This window comes from Mustela erminea, chromosome 7, assembly GCF_009829155.1.
Source record: "Mustela erminea isolate mMusErm1 chromosome 7, mMusErm1.Pri, whole genome shotgun sequence".
Taxonomy (NCBI): Eukaryota; Metazoa; Chordata; class Mammalia; order Carnivora; family Mustelidae; genus Mustela; species Mustela erminea.
In genome coordinates, this window is record NC_045620.1 from 86773098 (window position 1) to 86794325 (window position 21228).

Here is a 21228-nt window from a genome sequence, read left to right on the forward strand (position 1 = left end):
TTTCTCCATCTTGTTACACTTATTATTCTGAATTCCTTTGCACTTTGTTCAAAAGAAGCCAGTCATTGAAACTTGATTTTGAAAGCCAAAGCTTGTATTCAACAAGTTCTGAAAAGAGTGGTTAATTCTATTTGAGTTTCTCTCCATAGTCCCATTCAAAACAGGTTGTGTGTATCTAAGAATAAATGGAGTCACCGCACAAGAGGTTTATTATCAGAGCTAAGCTTCGGGAAGCAACTCCCACTACTTAATGTTGAAAGGAAGGGAGAAAAAGGAGGAATACAGACTTCAATGAATGGAAGGAGGGGACTAAAGAGGAAGAAGGGATGGATAAAAAGGAGGGAAGGGGGGCAGAAACATTTGCACTGTTATCTATCACATCATACAACTCTCTTTGCGATGCCAATTCACGGGAAGAAAAAATATTATCCGTACAAATCAGAAAGTCAGCTTCGATATTTTCCCCTTCCCAAAGCCTTTGCCCTTCATTTAGTATAGCCGTGTAGCCGGTATTTTGGTTTCTGCTTTTGGAGCGTTTGTCATATTTTCACTGCCTCTTTTGTTTAAAAAAGATAAACTTAGTACCAAGGACCCTAAAGACCTGTGCCTACTTACTCTGCTTGTTAAATCAGCCTTTAACCCATTTGTTGTTGTTGTTGTTGTTGTTGTTAGTTTTTATTTAGCTCACCAGTTTTCTTGCTGCTGCACCTGCTGAGCAAAAAAGCCTGAGAAACAGAGAGAGTGGTCCCTCCAAAAGGGACCAGGAGCCAGACTGTGTCAACAATTCCCCTGCCCTGAAAGGAGCTGGCCTGACGAGTCCCGTGTTGTCAAATGACAATTGTGACTCCTTGCATTTCAAGAGTCACGCACAAATGCTTCCATCCGCAGCCCTCTGGGTAATAGTAGCCTTTTGAGGTTATGATATCTCTGGATGGAATTCAATAAGAGAAATTCACTTTCAATTGAGCCCTTGGAACAGAGCCAGGCAAGCCTAACAATACAATATGCTTCCAAAGAAAATTGGACTTATGCTCGTTTTTTTCTCCCTCCTTTTTCTTTCTGCCGCTAACCTTGTTCACACGTTACCTCTTCCGACTTCCACTCCCTTCTTCTATCAGGGGACAGCAGAGATTTTAAAAATAAAACCCAGCACTTAAATAGGAGCAGTTTGTATAGAACTACACAAGCTCCCACACACAGTCCTGAGAATTCACTCTTTCCTCGGATGACCTCTGCTACGTCTACCAGGAAAATGGCACCGAGCCACTGTGAAGGGGAGCCCAGGGATTATCACAACCAACAGTTTTCCATTACTTGTTCAAATAAAGAGTCCGACTTTTTTTTTCTTTCTATTTTTTCCCTTTTAAACTAAGAGGAGGTGAACTGTACAAAGCCTGCCCAACACCACAGTCTGACTGACTGTTGTTTTATTTTTCCCTCACTTTGTCTCTCTCTCTCTCCCTTCTCTCCCTCTCCCTCTCTCTATCTCTGCTTGGTTTATTCCTCATTTTGCCAAGATTTTTCTCTGAATAATTATTATTTCTTGGCCTGGAAAAGGTTGTAATTCTCTTTGTCTTTTGCATTTGATCATTCGAGTGGATTAATGTGGGTGTTAAATGGGTGGAAGAAGTCGTTTTCTTTGTCAAATTCTCTTAATCATCCTTTTGATTTCACACTTTCATTCTCCCCACCCACACACATCTCTCCCACCCCCAGGAGAGAAAGAGAGAGAGAGAGAGAGAGTGTATGTGTGTGTGTGGTGTTCGTGCGCACGCGTGTGTGTATGTTTCTTCTCATACATTGATTTCTTTTTGGAGACATTTCATTTGAAAGCCTGGAGTAAGCAGATGTTTAAAAGAATACTACACAAGTACATGGCTTTGTATCAAGCAACTATGAGTGTGTGTAGGGGATGGGGAGGGATGTGTGTTTGCACTTTTCTTTTGCTACAACTACAGCTTACTATTTGTTTCCCTGAAAATCTCCTGGTTCTAATATCACAGCTCAAGGGACTGACTTTGGGTTTTGTTTGGTTTTCTCTCAGACAAAGGATGGGGGAGGCAGTAACTAAATAGTAATATTTAAACTATCATCAGTAAAGGCCAACGCCCCAAGCCCAAAGTATGTGATCTCTTGTCCTCTTGTGAGGACAGGGCAATGTCTTCTTCTGACCTCAGATAAATACCTTTGACTGGATTCTTAAAGAAGTCCTACCAACCCTCAATCTGTGGAGCCTCCCTCACCCACCGCGTCTACCCTGCATGAATTCTTATGGAACCATATTATAGTAATCAGTATTAAGACTTAGAGGCTTCAAAGCTATCATAGATGGGCAAATGGGAAGTGCTCTACAGACTTAAAAAGACATCATGGAGGGCTTGATCCACTTTTTTTTTTTTCCTTAAGATTTTATTTATTTATTTGAGAGAGAGAGAGAGTGAGCAGTAGGGAGGAGCTCAGGGAGGGGGACAAGCAGACCCCACCGAACAGAGAGCCTGATGTGGGGCTTGATCTCATAACTCTGAGATCATGACCTGAGCCAAAATCAAGAGCTGGACCCCCAATGAACTAAGCCCCCCAGGCAACCCACTGGTCCACCCTTTCAATAGAGAGTGGCCTCAAAAGAAGAGCACCTGGGAGGCAAGCAGCCTCGTAGGGAAATTTAAAGACACTTGACCAACTAGTACCAACAGAACTAAGAATTCAGTTGGTGTCTGGAATTTGCAGTCATTGAAATCAAGTGCATTTGAGATTCTACCCTCTATTCACCCTCTTGTAACCCAAAGAGTTTCATGATGTTTCTAGAATCATCAAGTCTTTATTCTCATTCCCTAAAGATTCTAACCAACTAAAAATGACATACTCTTCGGAAGAGATGAGAGCTAGCATAGTCATTAGAGCCTTCCTAGACCAACCCCATCCGTGAAGCTCCAAAAACTACAACATTCCAGGCAACAATGGAGAAATCACTATGTATAGTATAAAAATATCAATGCACACTGTTACCCACATAAGACCATATGATCACTCAGCCATTAAGATAACTGACCATCACAATGGATCTCTTATCTGTCTAGCCAAAGATAAAAAATGGACTTTACCTCAATTACCAATTCTGATTGATTGGCAATGGCCATCTGAAAAGCTGACTGAAAAAGATCCTGAAGCCACATCCAAACCTAGCAGGCAAGAATGCTGAGATCAATTAGCCATTTCTGCCATGGATAATAGTGGTAACATAGATGCTGCCTATGAGCTATTCCTGGCAAGTCGATTGCAAAGGCTAGAACAGAAGACAACAACATTTCAAATTCTACCAAGTGGAAAAGTCCTACATATTTCCAAATAGCAAGTGTTTCAACAATTTAAAATGTTATGTTTGGGGGTACCTGGGTGGCTCAGTTGGTTAAGCATTCTACCTTTGGCTCAGGTCATGATCCCAGGATCCTGGGATTGAGTCCCACATCAGGCTCCCTTTCAGCGGCAGCGAGGAGCCTGCTTCTCCTCTCCTTCGGGCCCTCCGCCTCCCCCCTGCTTGTGCTCTCTCTCTCTCTAGCTCATGCTCTCTCTCTCTCGCTCTCAAATAAATAAATAAAATCTTTTTAAAAATAAAATGTTGTATTTGTCTCCAGTAGCTACCATTTTTTGAATATCTACAGTGTGCCTGACACTGTGCTATGACCAGTACTTACACTGTTTCATTCCGTCTTTATGGTAACACTACAAAATAGGTATTACATCCATTTTGAGCTGACAAAATACAGGTTTAGAAAGGTTAAATAATTTGCCCAAGGTCTCACAGACAATAAGTGGTAGAGCCAAGACTTGAACAAAGGTCTACCGTGAAGTCCAAAGCCAAAGATTCTGCCATAAATTGTGCTGTCTCCTTGGGATTAGAAGACATGAAGGAAGAATCAGGTAGCGGGAATCCTTGGCAGTCTGCTGCCAAGTCTTAGAGCAAAGTCTTCAAACTGCCCATCATTCTTGCTGGCTCCTGACAGTTCCAGCTAATTGTCTGCCATTAGGCAGTTGAGATTTTTAATTACAGTTATATTCAGCTGAGCTGAAATTTCAGCTAATTATAATTGAAATTGAGGGCTAAAAGCAAGTTTCAAAGGTTATCCAGTAGCTTTCTTTGGGTATATGTATGTCTATTTTGTTATGTTAAGAAAGTAATACATATATATATATGATTTTAAAAATCAAATATTATATAGAAATACTTAAACTGAAAATCCATACACTTCTACCCCATCCAGTTTTGCTTCCCAGAGGCAAGTAATTTTAATCATTTCTATTTTTATTTCTCCTGGTGGTTCCAATCTCCACCTAATAGATGTATGGCTCTATTTCTTGATTTTTTATCTTTAGACATTATATACTGACTTCTGCTACAATAGCAATAGATGAAAATTTAACTAACCTACACCCCCTTTACTTTCCTTTTCTTCCTCTTTGTCATACCTTTAGTTAAATCCCCACTTTCAGTTCTTCCTCTCAACATCTGCAACTTCAAGTGGCATATAGAGCCTTATTTCTGGTCCTGGCAACTATTCACAACTATTTCCTTTTTCCTTGCTTCCACTCTCAACCCTGTCAGCTATTCCTCTTATGTTTATATCCTCTAGACAAATTATGTCTATATATTCTCTTTGTAACCATAGTCAAGTTCTCCATGGTTTATACGAGAGAAATCTAAAAGCTGAAAACCAAAAAGTAACATTTCCTGCATAGATTCCAATGGATTCTCCTTCTTCACATTCCATCAACTGGTCAACATCGTGCCACAGGTAAGTTTGCTCTATAGATGGACCATCACTTTCTCGTGCAGTTTTACTGTCGTTGCTCTTTTCCTGAAGTTCTTGATTCTCTTTTCCTCTTTTTTATGTTGTGTAACATTATAATAATCTCATAATTTTCAAAGTTCTCTGTATCTGATTTCATTTATGAGATCCTCTTTCCCCCCACATTGCTAATACCTCTTTTATAGCATTCTCTCTATCCTCTCCATTCAGGACTGGTTTCTCCCTAAACCTAAGACCCAGCTGCCAGGATGTGATTTCTGTTTGCTATTCTTCCAGGTTAGCGCCTTTGTCTCTTGGGGCTTCTCTTTCTTATTTCACTCCCTTGATTTTTTTTTTTTTTCCTGAAACCCATTCTCCAGTAGCTGCCTAAGACAGTGTTCATAGTCATTATCTTTTTGAGTCCTTTATTCTGACTTCAAACTTGATTGATAGATTAGCTAGGTATAGAATTTTAGGACAAAAATCACATTCACTCAGAACTTTGAAAGCATTGCTCCATGTCTTCTAGGCTCCAGTGTTGTTATTGAGAAGGTTAAGGCCACATTGATTGCTATGGTCTGAATGTTTTTGTCCCCCCAGAATTCATATATTGAAATCCTAATGTCCAATGTGATGATATTAGGAGGTAGGGTCTTTAAGAGGTACTTATATCATAAGGGTGTAGCCCTCATGAATGGGATTAATGCCTTTAAAAAAGAGGCCCCAAAGAGCTTGCCAGCACCTTCATCAGGATACAGTGACAAGGGCCAGTTATGAGCCAGGAAGAGGACCTCACCAGAATCTGACCATGCAGTACCTTGATCTTGGACTTCCAGCTTCTAGAACTGTAAGAAATAAATGTGTGCCTGCTTTTCCTCTTTCTTTCAATTTCTTTCTTTCTCTCTTCCCTTCCTTTCTTTTCATTCTCTCTCTCATTCTTTTTATTCTAAGTTCTTAGAGGCTTCTTTCATTTTGTCTTCTAATTTTATCTCAATTAATTTTGTCAGCAATCTTCTTTTACGTTTCATAAGATCTTTGTTATTTTATCCTTTTTCCGTTTACAGAATTCTCTCGTTTTATGAGTGCAATATTTTCTCAAATCCCTCAAACTAAAATTTTTTAGGGCTCCTCTGTCTCTTGAATCACTTCCATTTCTTCCAGGCTCATTTTCATTTGTTTATTGTTACCCATTCTCTTTCATATTACAGGCTTTGCTCAAAAGATCTGATAATCCTCAGATGTCTTTTCATAAAGAAAGCAATAGAACAACTGATCAGGAGCTCTGTGAATAAAGGTTTGGCTTATCAACTGGCAACCTTTGCTTCAAGCAAACAGGTGGAAAACCAGTCATTATATCTTAAGACTCCTCACTTCCAGAACAAAGAGAGCTTTTCTCTGAGGTAGTAACCCTCACACTAGTCCTCCCCCAAAGTTCAATCTCTTCAGAATATTCAGCTTGAGGACAAGGGCTGCTGAACAAGGGACAAGGGTTCCCCAGGGATGATAAAGGGTGTAGGGTCAACAGTTTCATGGATCTTTAATTTGTCTTGTGTTTTCAGCCCCACTTTCTACTCCCACCCTCTGACATGCATGCTGTCTCCAAGGACAGAGCCTCCCTACCATTCTGTTGGGCAATGAATGTTTTCACTCTTTTTTATTAGCCAATTACTTCTCCACATGTTTTCTGCCTTCTAGAGATTTGTTGAAAGATCTGAACCATTGCTATTCTCATATACATTTAGTCCTTTTAGTTTTTATGTTTTTATTTTTATAAATTCTGTACTACAATGCCATTTGAAAGAGAGAGAGAGAATGCGTGTATTTATGTGTGTTCTTCTGCCATTCTGAACTAAATTCCATACAGTGTTTTTCAAGCAGTGCTTTATAAAGCCAAGCTTGTAGGGAGAAAGGCAGTAGAAAAAGTAAAGACAGGATACCAAAATAAGAGATGAGATGAGGCCTTCCCACTTCAACCAGAGGTCTCTGCTTTTATTTATTGTCCTTCTACAGATTCCACTTGACTACATCCTCCTACAAGAAAGAATCAAAGAGTAATTCAAGACAAAATATAATCAAGTGCTAAACTAAGTTCTCCAGAAAATTAGCTTTCAAATATAGGCTAGAATAATTAGAGACATATACACATAGGGATAGAACTTGTATAAAGCTCTGGGGCTGAAAAGGAACATTGGCACCAGATTCTACAAGACTTTTTAAGCTGTATTAGCAAGTCTGGGCCTTATTCTAAACATGAAGGAACAGTTAGAAGTCTTACAGCAAGGAAGTGAAAGGATTTGATATGTGCTTTTGAAAGGTCACCCTGACTTCAGATGCATACAGATAATCACCAGGTAGTCAGGGACTTTTCATATTTCCTCTCACATGATCCCTACCATACACTATGGAGGTGGGAAAGGCAGGCATTATTGCTATTCCTAATCCACAGGTGAGGAAACAGGTTCAAAAAGATGATGTGATTTGTTTCAATCTACATCACTACTAAATGTCAAAGCCAAGTCAGGAATCTCAGGTGTTAAGGAACAATGGTGAACCAGTGGTGTTTGACCATAGCCACTGCCCAGCCTGGAGGACCATCCCACTCTCTTGGCCCCATTCCCTGCACACCCAGAAGCTCTTACCACTAATTAGTTTTCCAAGTCTTTAGACAACCTAGTCACTCCAGGCAATTTGGAGTTTGAAGGATAAAATGCAGAAAGAAGACAATAATGTGAACTCATCATCTACTATGTGCCCTTTCTTCTTCCAAAAAATCCCTTTATGAATACCATATTGGGTTGAATAGTGTCCTCCCCAAATTATGTCCACCTGGAACTTTGGGATGGAGACTTCTTTAGAAATATGGTCTTTGCACATGAACAGACATTTCTGCAAAAAAGACATCCAAATGACCAAAAGACACATGAAAAAGTGCTCAACATCACTCGGCATCAGGGAAATACAAATCAAAACCTCAATGAGATACCACCTCACAGCAGTCAGAATGGCTAAAATTAATAACTCAGGAAATGACAGATTTTGGCAAAGATGTAGAGAAAGGAGAACCCTCCTACACTGTTGGTGAGAATGCAAGCTGGTACAGCACTCTGGAAAACAGTATGGAGGTTCCTCAAAAAGTTGAAAATAGAGCTACCCTATGACCCAGCAATTGCACTCTGCGTATTTACCCCAAAGATACAATTGTAGTGATCTGAAGGGGCACATGCACTGCAATGTTTATAGCAGCAATAGCCAAACTATAGAAAGAGCCTAGATTTCGGTCAACAGATGAATGCATAAAGAAGAGGTGGTATAAATATATACAATGGAATATTATGCAGCTATAAAAAATGAAATCTTGCCATTTCTAATGATATGGATGGAATTAGAGGGTATTATGCTAAGCAAAATAAGTCAATCAGAGAAAGACAATTATCATATGATCTCACTGATAGGAGGAATTTGAGAAACAAGACAGAGGATCACAGGGGAAGGGAGGGAAAAATGAAACAAGACAAGACCAGAGAGCGAGACAAACCATAAGAAATTCTTAATCTCTAGCATCATCATGAGATTGGAATATTTTGAGTGAGTCAAATATTATACCATCATGAGGCTCATGGGTCCTAAATCCAATATTTCATGCTTATCATAAAGCCATGAGAACACAGACACACAAGGAAAAAGGTCATGTGATAACAAAGAAAACAAATATCATAGTGATGCATCTATAAGTGAAAGAATGTCAAAGATTTCAAAAAGCCACCAGAAGCTAGGACTAGGCAGGAAAGGATCCCTATACAGGCCTCAGTTGGAGCATGACCTTGCCAAACCCTTAATTTTAGACTTCAAGCCCCCAGAACTGTGAGGGAATAAATTTCTGTTGTTTTAAGCCACCCAGTGCGTAGTAATTTGTTATAGCTAGCCTAGGAAACTAATGCAAATTAAAATCAAGGCAAAAATAAAATGAAGAGAAGAAAATAATTAAATTTAAAATTATAAAACATAGATTTAACAGAAAAATTAAAAACTGACGACCGATTTGGATGCAAGTCCAGATGTTTTCCTGGATGCTAAGTTTGTAAACTAAGGATGATGCCAGCTGAAAACATGGCCTTTAAGAAAGAAGGGACTCTGCAGAGATGAAGCTCAGAAAAATTGACCATTGTTCCCATAAGGCTATTCTTATACACGGGTTTCTTGGTCTCCACAGCTCCACACTATGGAAGCTACCATTTCCTAACTGTGTGCCCTAACTTGACTAGCTTTACCCCACTTTATCATTAGAACACTCCAACTGGCAAGTATTAAGCTCTTGATTATTATTTGTTGACCAACACACTAACCCTAAGAGGCATGTATTTTGCCTGATTCAGGAAGCCATGGGCTGTCGTGAAAAGCTTTTTGGCAGGTGATCTCTAAGGTCCCTTTCAGTGTTCAAGTGCTACAAATTCTCTGCTTCTATCTCTTAGCTAAGCCAGCACACAGCCAACTTTTAGAAAGGGCTTTCCTAGTCAATGAAATACTCCCTCTTTCCTGAGCTCCAGCTAAGCCTAGGAGTAAACACACTCTAGGGCAAAGTAAAACTGTTCCTTGTGCTGGCTTTTTGCCCATGTCAAGCTGAGTGAACAAAGAGTCCAAAAGTGATTCATATTTGGCGTTGGTACAGGGACAGCAGGCATACATGCACGTACACACATCCTTCTCTCTCACACATGCATACCTCCAGCCACGTGCCTGTTACCAAGGACTTACTGGCTCAGACCTGGCCCAACTGGTATCCTAATTGGTGAGGGAGAGTGGAAGGAAAGCAAGAGCAAACCTATTCACAGTTAACCACAAAGTTGGTAGATTCCCAAGATTAAACCCTTGGGACCACACTGCATTTAATCCCCCAAAATGGGCTGCTCAAGATATCTGTCACAGATGACCAAAAATACAGCAAATTTAGAAGCCCCCTATAATCTAAAGGGAGAAAGAGGAGTACAAAACTCACTGGACTGAGAACCAGAATAGGGTCTAGAATCCATGCTATTGCTAATTGCTGGCCTTGTGACTTTAGACAACTCACAGTCTCAGAAGACAAAAGATTGAGTCATTCATGGGGCAACTCCACAATTCCTTACCTAATGTGCAAATCTCTCCATCATCTTCCCTCAATTCCCTGGACTCCCCACTGCTCTCACGCTCCCCATACTGCTGCCCACACAAACCGACATTAGGAAACACTGCCTTTGTCCAGGCTGTTCTCTCCCTCTGGAATGCCCTTTCCAACCCAGCCTTTCAGTGTTCAAATCCAACCCTCCTTCAGGAGTAAATCCAAAGGATTCCACAAAGCTTTTCTGAATCCTTTCAGTCTGAAATAATCTCCTTCAGCTACTACAGCACTCTACTTATGAAATTTGACTCTATCTCACATTTTAATTATTTGGGATATTTGTTAATACCTCCCTCCATTGGTCTGTGAGCTTCTGGAAGGCACATTCTGCACCTAGTTTATTTTTGAATCTCCTGTCACTCCTAGCACATGCTCAGAAAGTCACGGAAGTTGCCCAAGGACACAGAGCTCATTAACTACAGGGGTCACTGTGGTTCTTATTTCATTTTCATTTGGGGCCAGAATTCCAGGAAGCTAATAAAATTGGTTCATGCAAATAATGCCATGTCATGTGACAAATAGAAGTTTACATACTTATTACAAACTCCGGGATGCAATAATGATGTTTTTAAAAAGACAACTGAAAGAAAACCCCATCCTTCACTTGCTTGGTTGACCCTGCTTCTGGAGAGCAAATATAATAGGTATGACGGCTACCATCAAAGGATCCTAAAATACTTCAGCCCAAATACCCAGGTGTAGGGTAGGGTTTGGGGTCTAGATTCTGTGTATACTCTTCAGAAAGACATTTATAGGTTGCTTTAGAAGCTGACTGTGGTGAGGAGAAGGAAATATTTGCTCAGCAGCAGTTTAAAACAAAATATGCTCCCTCTCCCAATGCACCCCTTATCCAGGCAGCCTGACCTCAGGCTAGAGGATTAGAACATTTCTTGAAGAATAATGGATCTGTTTGCCTTCAGAGACATGACCTGTTTCTTCTAATTAAGACAAACATACTAACAGGAGGAAGTGAGAAAAGTGAGAAGGTTTTGAAAAATGAAGCACTTTTGTAAATTACCTAATCCTATTTGTTTTGTTTCCCAGGTGTTAACAGCCATTCCTACTTGAAGCTGACATGGCAAACACCATCTATTTGTCCTCTAATGGCAGACTGAAATTATTATTAAGGCCATCTTTGTTATTAAAACAAATAGCCATAAATTACCAGGCAGAGCCATCTATTTACAAATGCCATAAATAATCATTAATTATGATTGATCATAATTAATCAATAATCAAGAACATATCATTGTGTAAATATCAGTGTTCACCCTTTTCTAGCAATCAGACAAAGCCAGATAGGAGGCTGAGTGGCCCCCTTCTGCTGACCCTAACCTACCTAGCAAATAAGACCTTCTACTCCTACTGGCAGAGCCTGGCTTCTCTCTCTGGGCTGCCTGAGAAAAATCAACTCAGCATGCAATCCCATCCTAATGCTTACACATTAAATGTTGGCAGTCAAACACCATCAACCATTCCCACAAGGCCTAATACTGATTTGCATCTTGGGATTTCTAGTATTTAAGAACTCTGCTCTGACAACAGACAGAGGAATCAGATGGCTTCCTACCTTCAGCATTCACCAGCCAAGCAACTTAAAGAATGTTACTAAAATTCTCTCAGGCTCAGCTTCTTTACATGTAAATAGGAACAATAATAGTGACTCCCCATAGGATTAAGTTAAGGAATAAATTAGATTATAAATACATATAAAACTTAGAATAGTGCTTGACAGATAAGGACCAATCAAAAAAAGTGTTCCTGTTTTTATTACTCAAAAATACTTCTTGCTCAAAATGAAACTTGACTGGCTTTGCCTTTTTGCCTTGTTTTATATAGCTTAAAAAACAAATGTGAGCAGAGGAGGATGTATACACACACACAAACACACACAAAATGGATATCATGTGCTAACAATGTAGTTCCTGGCTGGGAGCAACTACGACACCATTATGTTACAGTACATGGGCTGCATTCACCCCAAAAGTAGAACTGCAACAAGACTTGAGTGCAAGTTATTTATTTGGGAGCGTGAGCTCAGAAAGAAGTGGGAGGCAAGAAAAAAGAAATAGGAATGAGGAAAGAGCCACCATAAGGATGCATTTATTGAGCTGGCCACCATGATTTGAGACTGGGAACTGGATCCCATTGGACCATATGTGATGCTCATGTTGTTCCTCAAGGAGGAAGAGATAATGCATTGATCCATCTGCTCTTATTGCCCATTTGTCAAGGGTTTCCCATGGGGCATACCTTCTGTACAATTTCAGGTTGCACATTCATGAGGCTCAAGCAATTCCTAAAGAAACCCCACTGTAGGTGCTTTGGGTAACAAGCTATCAGCTTGACCTCTAGAGGAGGTAGAGACTGAGGACAGCCAGGTAGACAATCAACCATGTCTACATATTGGAGCCCCAAATAAAGACTCTGGACACTAAGGCTCAGGTGGACTGACCTGGTTGGCAACACTCCATTTGTTTTGTCACCCATCATTGTTGGTGAAATCAGTACTGTGCACAATTACACCGAGAAAGGACAAAAGGAAGCTCCACACATAAAAATCTTCCTGGACTCTACCCTGTTGATGTCTGTCCTTGGATTATTTTAATCTGTATCTTTTCACTGTAATAAACCATAACCATAAGCATAACAGTTTTTGGTGAGGTTTATGAGTCTTCTGGTGAATTATTAAACCTGAGGATGGTCTTGGAGACTCCCAAACTCTGCAATTGGTATCAAATGTGAGGATGGTCTGATGGAATTTTGCATATCCCTACTTTGATTAGTCATTAGATATGCTCTGTGTTGTTCCTGGAAGGATGGCAACATAAACGTGGTTTTCTTCTATCAAGGCAAATCCAGTAGGTGGCTGGAAACTGGGGCGTTTTCTGCTAGTAACACTTTCATAATCTGGAGAATGAAGTTCTTCATTCCTAAAGGCTCTGACAAGTGGGACAGGGTTTAGTCATCATATGTATAGGACTACATTAATATTTCTTTGAAAGAAAAGAAGAAGATTCACAGGGCCACCAAAGGCAGAGGGTGCCTCATGGACTGTGGGGAATGCTATATTAGGCGCCTTTTTATTTTTTTAATACTAGAAAATGACATGCTTGTTTCATAGAAAGAAATTACATCATTGTTTATCAATCTATGATTTTCTATGACTATTCTCACCTAGTGGAGTTAGTCACTCAAGATTGATCTCTTATAACTATGGACGGGGCACCTGGGTGGCTCACTTGGTTAAGTGTCTGCCTTTAGCTCAGGTCATGATTTCAGGGTCCTGGGATCAAGCCCCATGTCAGGCTCCCTGCTTAGTGGGGAGTCTGCTTCTCCATCTGCCCTACACCCTGCTCATACGCTCTAATAAATAAATAAAATCTTTGAATAAAAATGGCTAAAAGCATGATTATAATTAGCATCCAGAACCCCTAAGTGGAGACCCTCTCAGTAAGTATCCACATACTGACTTTAATAATTCTCCAAAAACTTGAAACCTAGTGTAAAAATCAGAAGCCAAAACCATACCATGCCTGTATGGCACTTTGTCTATGAGGTGGGAAATCCTTTTTGTAATCTACATCATGCTGAACAGGGCCAAAGAAATAATCTGAAGCCATAGATGGTTGTTCAAAATTGCATTAGCTTCACAAGAACACAATCCTGACAGTAAATGCCAATCAGCTGTAATAAGTAATGGCCATCAAATACACACCCAATTCCAAGCCAGTTTTGTTAAAGCCTCTACTGTGGGTCTGTGGACACTGACCAAAGTACATAGCAGCTATGAAAGCTCTAATGGAGATTGCAAAACGTCATTAAGTTTTCACTGGCCTTTGCTATCTCTTATCACTGCCCCACTCCAAAGCTGGAATGACATCTCTGGAGGAAGAGTTTCTACAACTTTCTTTGGTAATCATTTCCTATGTTATTTAACCCCAAAATTTGAGTGGAAAAAATTTTTAAGAGATTCCTTTCTGCATACTGCCAATGAAAATAGATATAGGTTTTTCAGTTCTGGTCTGAATTTTAAGATTTCAGTAAATATGAAATTTCTTCTTCTCTTTCTTTTTACCCCTTTAGACACTTGGCAAGCAGTCATATTAATATTCTACTAACCCCAGCAAAGTAAATAGCAGCTACTTTCACTGATGGCTCTCCTAAATCAAATGATTTAGCATGGCTGCACAAAAGAGCTGGGTTTCAACTCGGGAACCACAACACAATGGATCTATGCCAAAACCTAAATTCTTTTCCAGAAAGGGCTCTGGTAAAAAAGGTCTTCCCCCAGAACAAATCCATTCATAACTCCTGAATAGAGTGAACACTAAGTCTACAATTGAAGTACAGCCTTCTTTTTCAAAACTGAGTGCAAGAGATTTTTTTCCCTAATTAAAGTTAATTGACTTCTCTTCCATCTTTCTTTATCATGACAGATAGATGCTTAAATACAAGATTTGGGATTTAATGCTTATCTTAAGCTGAACTATTTCATAGCATTAAAAGGTATTCCAGTCATCACTATAATTACTATACATGCAAAATAGATTACAGTAATGCAAGCCGAACTTGAATTTTGGAAGATAAAAGCAAAAGAAACAAGAATTCTTAAGCACCTTTGAATACTCAAAAACAGGCTATACGATCATCTATCTCTCCGGTCTACAAACATATCTGCCAACAGTAAGCAGGCAGAAGGTGGGGGGGGCCAATAAGCAATCAGGAGTGCTCTAACACTCTTAACACTGAAGAGCAAAGACCCATGTGAAGGAGACAGCTGCTATTCAGAAACATCGGACTGTTTTCTTACCTATTGTTTCCAGATCTTCTGGTTTTCCCACGGAAGCTGGAAATACAGTCCTCATGTAAAATTCAATCATTTTTAAAACCCAAATCTTAGCCAAACAAACCCCTTCTGAATGCCAGATCTAGCTCATTCACCACTGTGACCCCTCAATTAGAAATAGATGAGATTCTGGTTATTAGGTAGAAGGTAGTTTAGTTAATACCCAAGATTCCTTCTAGCTCTGCAAGATATTACTGCACAATAAATCACTGCAAATTTACTGGTATAAAACAATAAGGTTCTTATTATGCTCAGGATGCTGTGATCAGAAATTTAGGTGATAAACAATGAATATAGTCTGCCTGCATGCCATGGCATCTAGGCTTCAACTACAAAAATTCAAACATCGAGGGGTAATTGAATGATTACAGGCTAGAATAATCTAGAGCTTATTTAATTGCATGTCTAGCACCCGGACTGGGATGTCTCAAAGTCAGGGCTTAGCTGAAATTGTCAACTCTAGCTTCTATGCTTCAAATGTCAATACACAGACCACTCCATGTGTTTGGGGCTTCCACATACCATGGTGGCATCTGGATAGTAGGCTTCTTACCTACTGGTTTAGGAGCAAACGTTCCAGCAAACAAGGCAAAAGTTCATGGCCTTCCATAATCCAACTTCAAAAGTCATCATATTCCTTTTGTTGAAGTGGTCACAAATTCACCCAGATTTAAAAGGGATAGGACATGAGGTACCTGGGTGGCTCAGTCAGTTAAGTGGCCAACTCTTGATTTTGACTCAGGTCATAATCTCGAGGCCCTGGAATCGAGTCCCGTATCGGGCTCAGTAGGGAGTCTGCTTCAGGACTCTCTCTCCCTCTGACCCTCCCCCTGCTTGTTCTCTCTCTCTCTCTCTCATAAATAAATAAATCTTTAAAAGGAAGGGAAGAAAAAAATAAAGGGAGAGGACATGACCCAGCCTCTCTATCCGAAAAGAGTCAAAACATTTGCAGCCATTTCTTTTAAATCCCCCAGAGATAGAAAAAGCTCATGTTCAGATGTCAGAAGTTAGCTGGATTCAAATCCTAGCTCTATTCTTTACAGGGTGACATTGAGAAAATTACTTAACATCATTGATGCCCAATTTCCTTATCAAATTAGAAAAGCATGTGAAGCCCATGGCATATTGTGAGTGTTCAATAAATGGTAACTATTGTTTCCATTTTTATCATATTGTGGAAGATGATAAGGAGCTCCTTGTAGCTATATGAACTTATTACAGGGTCAGTGACTGATCTCACAGGCATTTCACTTACTGAAAACACAACCTGGGTGTCTAAGTTGATAGAAGGAAGATAACCTGCAAACAAACCATGACCCAACCAGAACAAAAAATTCCCATACCAGCCTCATGATGGTATAAGCTCTGACTCACTCAAAATATTCCAATCTCATGATGATGCTAGTTTTTCCCTGCTCAAAATATTAAGCAAAGAGACACCCTTTGAAAATGGCTGCCTGCTCTGGAGTCTCAAAATAAAACAAAAACAGAACACAAGGGGCGCCTGGGTGGCTCAGTAGGTTAAGGCCTCTGCCTTCGGCTCAGGTCATGATCCCAGGGTCCTGGGATCGAGCCCCACATCAGGCTCTCTGCTCAGCAGGGAGCCTGTTTCCCTTCCTCTCTCTGCCTGCCTCTCTGCCTACTTGTGATCTCTGTCTGTCAAATAAATAAATAAAATCTTTAAAAAAAAAAAACAGAACACAAAAAACACCCACCAACTATAGGTTTTAGGAGAGAGAAGGAGCAGTAAATACTGTATGGGCCAGTAAGGAAGGAAATGATCCTGCAGTGCTCGTCTGCCTTGAGTTGAAGGAGCCTCTTACTACTGCACATATTATAAATAATATAATCGCCTCTGTGCAATCGGACAGTGCTAATGGAGCCAGTGAAGCCCACAGTATATAATATTTATTTGAAAGAGAAAATGATTTCATTTTCGTTTTATTTCTGGTACAGCAAAGTATTCGAGTAGCACACGATGAGCCTTTCAATTACATGTTTAATTCATTCAAATGATTTGTGCACAGCAAGGAGATCTTAATCCCAGAGATTCTTAGTAAGAATGTCATTATGTTAATATAGCTCTCCTAGGCTTCTTGGATTGGATTCTACTTAACACCATTTCACAGACTGAGCTGTAGAGGCATAATGCCCACCAAATCCTCAGCAAGCAATAGTAAAGCTTTCCTCTGCTATGTCAGTTCCTCAGACAGGGTTTCTCACGCCTCCCAGGCCAGACCAGCTCCCACGCTGAACATAACTAGGATCTTGTATCTCCCACATATGCAATTAAATAGTCATTTGTATAATTATTTGTAATTGTCTAGGTCCCAGACCAGAATGAAAATTCCATGCAAAGACCACATCTTACTTATTCAGTGCCCAAAACAATGTCCAGCCAAGATAAGTGTCTAATACAATATGGTAAGTAGTCTGCAATACAGGATTGTTTATTCTGGGAAGATAAATCAGAGTACATACATAAGATGTAATATTCTGAAGCAATTACCATTAATGCTGTAGTATGCATAGTTATGGACATGAAAAGGAATCTATGGATTTGTTTTCCAAATCAGGTTATAAAATCATAAATACAGTAGGTGGTAGAATGTGGTACTTAAAAGTGTTAGATGAAGGTGGGCAAGTAACTTACCCTCAGTAAGGTTTCTCATCTATAAAAGAAGGACTAATGACAATCCCAAGTATGAGGTCTAATAGAAATACTGAGTGAGGAGCACCTGGGTGGCTCAGCCATTAAGCCTCTGCCTTCTGCTTAGGTCATAATCCCAGAGTCCTGGGATCGAGCCCCACATCGGACTCCCTCCTCAGCGGGAAGCCTGCTTCTCCCTCTCCCACTCTCCCAGCTTGTGTTCTCACTCTGTCTCTCTCTGTCAAATAAAGAAATAAAATCTTTAAAAAAAAAAATACTGAGTGAGAAAATTAATTCAATAAAATAATATAAAAATATAATAATTAATTTAAAATATCAGCAAAGTGCCTGAAACCTAAGTACATGATAAATATTAGCTATATTGAAGACAACAACCCCAGTTTACAGAGAAAAGTAGATTTCCGTGTATACATAAAAATTTCAATCTATTCACATCAAATTATTAAAATGAATATATTAGAATTTTAGGGTTTTTAAAATTTTTCTTTTCATAATTTTTCTTTTCATATTGTTCTCTATTTTCTAGACAATAAGGCCATTTTCATTGTTTTGGGGGAATAATAAATCAGTTTTCTTCTAGAGCACTAGCTGCCTGACCTTTTATTATAAAGCAAAATATCTTGGAGATGGCTTGTCCAAAAATATGATCTCAGACTTATTTGAGGGAAGATGATCAAATGATGGTTTAAGATTACTACCTGGAAGAAAGTGTTTACCTGGTCTCATTCTCTAAATTCCACTGAAATGACAAAGAAAATGTGCAAAAAATAAATAAATTTTAGTAAAGCTGAAAAACCAAGAGTTTCCACTAACATACCAGACTTTGAGAATTTCCTAGAAAAAGCAGGAGGAAACAGATCTAAAGATTCTCCAATTTCACAAAGACAAATGAGAAGCCGCTCAATAAAGAGCTCAAAAACAACCTTAGGAAAAGAGGCAGTAGGGAGAAGGAGGAATTGGTGGTAGGCTTGTCCCTGATTCAGAAGAATAGAGGAACTATGTCCATGATTTTGTAGAGTGCCCAGTAGAGTTTAACCTCAAATGCAGCTCTGCGATATGGGAATTTAGATATAGGGGACTCTCGAAGTAGATACTGGGACTGAGACAAAGTAATCTCCCCAGTAACTTTGGGCAACCTCAAGGGAAGAAACAAAATTTAATCAGAAAACAAAATATTGGTCACTCTAAAGGGAAGTCTACCCTACCAGGACCTATAACTGCTCTTCACTCCAGAACAACCACCAACAGAACTATAGTTATTGCCAAGGGGAACGGGGATTTCTGTTTGCACTGGAAAAATGAGTTATCAGTTTTGTTCATTTATATACACTTGTTTAAAAATATGAACTGTCACAAAGTGTTGTCAGGCAATAGAAATGAATTGCAATAGAAATGAATTGCAATAGAAATGAATTATTGGGGCACCTGGGCAGCTCAGTTGGTAAAATGTCCAACTCCTGATTTCAGCACAGGTCATGATTTCTGGGTCATGAGATCAAGCTCCATGTTGCATTCCATGGAGTCTGCTTGAGATTCTCTCTCTTCCTCTTCCTCTCTTCTGCCCCTCTCTCCCCCAAATAAATAAATAAATAACTTTTTTAAAAAAAGAAATGGGTTACTAACAGAATTAAGGAAAGGAAGGAAAAAAGAGGGAGAAAGGAAGGGAAGCAGAATAAGGAAAACAAAAGGATGGCTTCAGCATGTCTGAAGAAATCTCCGAACTCTAGAGATTAATAAAATTCTTAACAATCACTAGAGAAGGGGGTAAAAAAAAAAAAAAAAAACAAAACCACAGGTTACATTCAAAAGAACAAGAATCCACCTGGCATAAGTCTTTTCTTCAGTTGGAAACTAGAACACAATGAAGCAATGTCCTCAATGTTTTTATGAAATACCATTATGAACCCAGAACTCTAGATTCAGCTATCTTTTAAGTGTCAGGGCAAAATAAAGACATTTTCAGATACTATTTGAATATTCAAATGTTTTAAAACTTAGAAAACTTTCCTGAACAAATTATATGAATATATACAACATTAAAAATGGAAAATGAATCTAAGAAAGAGAAGGCATTGTTTTAAAAAAACAGTTTGTGAGTCAAGATAAACTATAAATGTATAGTTAAGGCTAAATAAACTTAAATAGCATAGCTGTTAACCTCAAACAATTTTTTTAAAAGATTTTATTTATTTATTTGACAGACAGATCACAGATAGGCAGAAAGGCAGGCAGAGAGAGAGGAAGGGAAACAGGCTCCCTGCTGAGCAGAGAGCCCAACCCGGGGCTTGATCCCAGGACACTGGGATCACAACCTGAGCCGAAGGCAGAGGTTTTAACCCACTGAGCCACCCAGGCACCCCTCAAACAATTTTTAAGAGGGAAGTGGAAGTTGCACACCAGTTTTTAAATTCTTAGCTTGATAGTGGCACTGCTAAGAGCCCACTGGTTAGAACTAGTTCACAGCCACGTCTGACTACAAGGGTCTGGGAAACCGGAGAGTGCATGAATATTAGATTAGATTAATATGGTCTGTAGTCACCCTAGTTCATAATAATTTTTTTAGTTCATAATAATTATCTTCCCAGTGGACTGTATCTTTGAACAACATGGTATATCCCCCTTTGACTATAAAATGTTTTTCACATTGGAATCTATTTTCCTGGAAATTAATATTGTCTCATCTATCTTTTTTTATTATAAATTATCTGGTAGTTTAACCATTCCTTTATTTTCAATCTTTCTGTGTCATTTCATCTGCTGTCTCTTGTAAATATCAAACAAAAAAGAGAATTTATTCTCTAACTCAAAATAAGTTCTACCACTTTGTAAGTTATTTTAATCTACCATCTTTTTTTGTTTTTTTTTTAATTGAAACATAACAAACAGTGTTATATTAGTTTTAGGTGTACAATATAGTGATTCAACAATTCTATACATTACTCAGTGCTCACCTTGATAAATAGAGTCACCTTCTGTCACTAAACAACACTACTACATTATTGACTATATTCCCTATGCTGTACTTTTCATCCATGTGACCTGTTTATATTATAACTGGAAGTTTGTGCCTCTTAATCCCCTTTATCTATTTCACCCTCCTCACCTCTGGCAACCAGCAATTTGTTCTCTATGTTTAGGAGTCTGGTTTTTGTTTTTTTCTTGTTCCTTTGTTTTGTTTTTTAGATTTCACATATAACTGAAATCATATGATATTTGTCTTTGTCTAACTTACTACACTTAGTATAATACCCTCTAGTCTATCCATGTTTTTGCAAATAGCAAGATCTCATTCTTTTCTATGGCTGAATAATATTCCATTGTATAAATACACCAAATCTTCTTTTTTTTAAAAAATATTTTATTTATTTATTTGACAGAGAGAGAGGCAGCAAGAGAGGGAATACAAGCAGCGGGGAGTGGGAGAGAGAGAAGCAGGCTTCCTACTGAGCCTGGAGCCCAATGCAGGGCTGGATCCCAGGACCCCAGGACCATGACCCGAGCCAAAGGCAGATGCTTAACAACTGAGCCACCCAGGCACCCCCACACCCCCACACCTTCTTTTTTATTTATTTATTATTTATTTATTTATTTATTTGACAAGTAGGCAGAGGGGCAGGCAGAGAGAAAGGAGGAAGCAGGCTCCCTGCCAAGCAGAGAGCCCGATGTGGGGACGATCCCAGGACCCTGGGACCACGACCCGAGCCGAAGGCAGAGGCTTTAACCCACTGAGCCACCCAGGCGCCCCACCCCCACATCTTCTTTATTCATT